The sequence below is a fragment of the Populus alba genome, chromosome 19 (genome assembly GCF_005239225.2).
Source record: "Populus alba chromosome 19, ASM523922v2, whole genome shotgun sequence".
In the NCBI taxonomy this organism is placed as follows: domain Eukaryota; kingdom Viridiplantae; phylum Streptophyta; class Magnoliopsida; order Malpighiales; family Salicaceae; genus Populus; species Populus alba.
In genome coordinates this window covers 4,015,028-4,021,027 of record NC_133302.1, presented here as the reverse complement: position 1 = coordinate 4,021,027, position 6,000 = coordinate 4,015,028, and positions in this window count along the sequence as shown.

The window sequence follows — 6,000 nt, the reverse complement described above, 5'->3', positions numbered from 1 at the left end:
ACCAAAGTTGACCCTTTGTCATACTTTAAGCTTTATAATCACCTGTTTACTCATGAATTCATACATCGCAGCTCGGTATCCTCTAGTCTACCTATTACACCCCTGCTGCCCACCCTTGCACAGGCCCTCTTAGTATATACTACCCAACATGGTTTTTCTGGGTCAAACAGCAGTGGTTTCATGGCTCATTGGGGCAGAGGACAAAAGAGTGGCTAGTGGCATCAGTTCCTTCTTCGAACGAAGTCTTGCCTTTGAAACCCAGCCAATCCCAAGACAATTGCAACATAGGGAATGTTCGCGTCTCGTCGCAAGACGTGTTTTGAGTTACGTTCAGTTCTTTCATGATGTTGGTGGTGGTTCTCCTTGGCAGCAGCCCCGCAATCACAGTGGACAGTGGCATAACCATCCACAATGTGATGCAGCAATAAATTAATGGCCACGAAAGAAAATAAAATGCCAGCTTTGCCACATCTATGGCCATTCCGCACAGTAGTGTTCTCAACTTATTCATCATGGAAATTACACCTCGACCAACCTCTCCTTTAATAATACATCATCCGAGGATTCTGCCTCTTGGTTTCCTGACACAAGTGTGAATCACCATGTTACTCTGAACATTACTGGTATGACACACACATAACCTTATCATGGTAATGATCAATTGCATGTTGGTGATGGTAAGGGACTTGTTATATCTAATATCGTACATAATCTCCTACACACAGCAAAAAGAGTCTTCACCTTGTCCAACATATTACATGTTCCTTACATTAAAAAAAATTATTATCTGCTCAATAATTTTGTTGTGAAAATTATGTCTTTTTTTAGTTTCACTCTTCTGTTTTTTATGTCAAAGATCTCATTACCAAGGAAATCCTTCTTTCCGGTTGGATTAAAAACAACCTCTATATCCTTTTTGAGTCTTCTGCCACATCTCTACCGCAAGCTTTTTTGTCCACTAGCACGGCCACTTCTGTCGATATTTGGCATCATCACCTCAGTCACCCTAGTTCCTGTATTCTGAGTCTCTTAGCTTCTAATAAAAAGGTTGTTTGTACCTCTCGTCATCTTAATTCTCAATGTTAAGCTTGTCCATTAGGAAAATCCTCTTGTTTGTCATTAGGACCTACAGACAATGAAACATTTATTCCTCTTGAACTTATCTTTAGTGATGTGCGGGGGCCCACCCCTATGCTATAGTTTAATGGTTTTTTTTATTTTGTCATATTTGTGGATGCACATACAAAATTTATTTGGTTTTATCCTATTGCCGTCAAATCAGATGTATTCAATGCGTTTCAACAATTTCAAGTACTTGTTAAACGTTAGTTCTCTTGTAAAATCAAAACTGTTCAAACTGACTGGGTGGTGAATATCATAAATTAAATTCCTTTTTAAAACCATCGGTATTCACCATTGTCTCATATGTCTACATACTCATGAACAAAATGGTATCGTTGAGCGTCATCATCGCTATATTGTTAAAACCAGTCTTACTCTTTTAGGCCAATGTAAGGCATCTCTAAAATTCTAGAATTATGTTTGAAACCTCGATTTTAAGCAACAAATCTCCCTTGGATTGTTTGTTTCATCATACACCTGATTATGTTTTTTTATGTACTTTTGGATGTCTTTGCTTTGCTTTCCTTCATCCTTACAATGCTCATAAGCTAGACTATCGCTCCACTCCATGTGTATTCTTAGGATATAGTTCTTTCCTTCGTCCTTATAATGCTCATAAGCTAGACTATCGCTCCACTCCATGTGTATTCTTAGGCTATAGTTCGTCTCATCTAGGCTATCGTTGTTTTGATTTGTCGTCTGACCGCATCTACATTTCCCATCATGTCTGATTTCATGAACAAGTTTTCCTTTCATTGAGTTTGTCCTCCCATCCCCATCCTCCTCTCCGCCTGTCACTATCTCTAGCCTACCCCCCTCACCATTTTTCCATCTTAACTAATCTCAGCCCCACCTTCCCTTCCCACTAACTTATCGGTCCCCTCACCATCATCTCCATCTATGTCTCTTAATCATCTTGCAAGTTCAGATTTTGTGGTGCCTACTTTATCTTTATCATATTCGCCTTTTGTTGTAGCCTCTCCAGCCTCGTCATCAATATTGTCTTCTCCATCTGGGCACTCTGCTCAGTCTCTGCCTGATTTAGACTTATGTGTGGATCTTTCCACATAATCTCTTCCACAGCTAACCTCCACTGATCCACCTTCTGCTTTGCCACCCATTAGGCAGCATCCCATGGTGTTGCGTCCTTGACAGCCAGAGACTACCAACATCATCTTTGTTTCTGCTTCCTCTCTACTAGTTTCGCCTTCACGGGTAATGTCCCCTTCTGCTCTACTAGTTTCGGCCAGTACTTGTGTTGGCATACTGCTACGAAGGATGAAATTGCAGCCTTACATACCAATACCACTTGGTCATTGGTGTCATTTGATCCATCTATGAACATTGTTAGTTGTGAATGGGTGTATAAAATCAAGCGCTGAGCTGATGGGGCCATTGACCGGTACAAGGCTCACTTGGTTGCGTGAGGGTTCACCCAACAGGAAGGTATAGATTATTCAGAAACCTTCAGTCTTGCTGTTAAACCGACTATTGTTTGGTTAGTTCTCATAATTATAGTCTCAAAAAGATGGCAAATTCAGTAACTTGATGTTCACAATTCCTTCCTCAATGGCTCACATCGTGAGGTTGTTTACATGCAGCAACCCCCAAACTTTGTCAACACTGCTTTGCCCACTCATGTTTGTCGCCTTCACAAATCTCTCTATGATTTAAAACAAGCATCATGGACCTGGTATATGTGACTAAGTGATTTCCTCTTGACTATTGGTTTTCGGGCTTCAAAGGTTGATACCTCTCTATTTATTATGAATGGGACTCATGATATCTATTACTTACCTGTCTATGTGGATGACATCTTAATTACTGGTAATAACTCTAAATTGATTCATCGCCTCATTATCTTATTGAGTTTAGAGTTTAAACTTCATGACTTGGGTCATGCACGTTATTTTTTAGGGATTGAAGTTGCTCCCACCAGTATGGGTCTTGTGCTTAGTCAACACAAGTATGTTCTTGATATTTTGAATCGTGCTGGTATGTCATTGTATAAACCTGTTGATACACCAGCATTTGTTTCCAAGCTTAATCTGCAATCTACTGAGTTGTTTTCAGATGCCACTCGCTTCAACCAAATTGTTAGTGCTCTTCAGTATCTTACCTTTACTCGACCTGATATCTGTTATGTATGCTCCTATCAAAGGCCACTGGCCATTGTTAAGTGTATCATGCGATACCTAAAAGGTACATCCTCCTTTGGTCTCCACCTTACTCGTGACTCTGTTTTATCTCTTCATGGTTTTACATATATCGATTGGGCCAGCAGTATTGATGATTGAAAATACACGGGTGGCTACATTATATTTCTTGGCATCACTCCTATTTCTTGAAAATCTGGCAATTTCAAAATTTACATAGCAAGATTGGCCTATCTAGCCGTGGCCTATCTTGAGGGGGTATATCATAATGAAGATCAACATTATCATAATGAAGATCAAATCATTCATCTTTAAACTTCCTTGTATTCGGCAACAATTCAAAATTCCTTAAAACTAGGAGTTTTCATCTTATCCTTCCATGGTGTTGATTAGTTTCTATTAAACCTATATGTACAGCTTGGTTGATTAATAAATGTGTGCAACAACATTGCAGAAATTGTTCCATCTATCAATTAGGACTCATCTTAATTAAATAGTTTAAAGAAATTATAACCCAGTTAGATTTAAACTTTGGTATCCATACTACAAAATTCTTATTTTTTAGAATATAATTAGAAATTGAATTTAATAAAATATATAAATATTTGAAACTTGTTTATTTTCAATAATTATTTCATGACATATTAAGAGTATGTTTCAACTAAATAAATTAAATAAATAATTAGCATAAATATTTAAATTCATATTTCGATCGATCTTAATTCTCTAGTTCTTATCCAATTTCATTAGAAAACTCTACTTATTTTTTCAGCAAAGGCTATAGTACAATTGTGAAATCATAAAAGTTTATATAAACTTAGTGTATTTCTTGAGTTTTTAAACAAAATAAATTTATGATTTTTAAAATAACTTGCTAAATTTATTACTAAAATTTATTTTACAAAAGCATTGAGTTTTGATTTTTCTTTCCATTTTTCACAAACATACAAATGAGTTTATTTACAAGCTTTTAAACTAGCTTGCCGTCTATAAATCTGATTGCATCGACTCATCAGCTTTGATGAGTCAAGCTTAGTTAAGCTGACTTGTTTATATAGCAATCTTTAAGGCTCACTATTTATAGCTAACATAAATATATAAATATGTTGAACTTGGAGAACATTAATTATCACTAGACAGCAGAGAAGAAAACTAAAATCAATTGTGAAAAGTTTGAAAAAGTTTGAAATTTTTTTATTTTTTTTTAAATTAATATTTTTGGTGTTTTTAGATCATTTTGATATGCTGATGTCAAAAATAATTTTTAAAAAATAAAAAAAATATATTATTTGATATATTTATTAGTGCGAAGCACTTTGAAAAATAACTGCAACTACACTTTCAAACACGTTATTAATTCATTTGGAAAAGTACCTCATTGAGTACGATTTAGCCCCAAGTATTTTGAATTAGCATCACTCGGAAAAGTTTTGAGTAGCTCACAATATTGTGAGCTATATATTTCTAACATGAAGTTTGATGTTCAAAGAAAGAGGGAAAAAATGAAGTTCAGTTTATCTATGGTTAATGAAACCGAATTAATGTATCTATTATTCAAGCAATTTTCATGAAAATATTTTTTTTCTTCATCATCTAACTTTTAATCAATTCAATAGGTTAAAAAATATTTTAATTTCTTTTCCAATAATGCAATGTTATGATTTATTTATTTTAATAATCAGAGCATAGAGATTAAAATTTTCAAGGTATCTATAAGTTTTTTTTTTTTTTTTTTTTGCAGTTTATCCTTAAAATTGAAACCCAAAGTTAAAAGATTTGTTTACATAACGGGCAACAATAACACATACACATGTATGTGTGGCTCATAAAATATTTTGAGATTTTTTTTTTCTATTTCTTAATTATTTTAGGATTCAAAATTATTAACTGTTAAGAAAAATACAATCATGAACAAGGTTGATGATGAAATAAAAGGTTTCATTAACTAAAAGTTATGAAACAATTATTAATAGCCACACGAGAGAATGTCACGTGTGGAGTGGTAGCAAGAAAATTTTATTCAAACATTTTTAATCAAAATAGTTGGAATATATATCCACCCTCAGGCATAGCAAGAGGATTTATGAATTAAAATTGATTGTCATTCTCCATTGTTACGACAATGTGTTATATATATAATAAAATAAATGCCTACATGACGATGGTGTTTATAAAGCAACAAGAGAAATTTAGGACCTAGATCATGATCATTGATTCAATAATCTCGTTTAATTTAATAATATAATTATATAAAAAATTCAATAATAATAAGAATAATAAAAAATGATAATGAATAATAAAAAAAATAAACTTTGTCAATGTTATAGAAATATCCTCAATAAATATTCTTAAAAGATCTCAACGATCTTATTTGATAACAAAATAAAAATTAAATAAAAACATGATAACCTCACAAAATTAAAAAAAAAAAAAACTAAAACTCAATTATAAACAAAATCAAAATGTTGAAGGATAAATTAAAAAAAATTAATTTTAAAAAAGATCAAATAACCTGACTCGAGTCAGCATGTCAAATTCATGGTCTGATTGTGAGGTTGGGATAATCTCATATAAAAAAAATTAAAAAAATACAATGAAAGGCAAAACTAAAAAAATTGATGAAAAAACTTGAGTCCACCCTAGTTAACTCGACTAACCTACAACCTAAGATTTGTATATAGAAAGAAAAGCGACAAAAATTACAAAGTTGAAAGCCCACTAA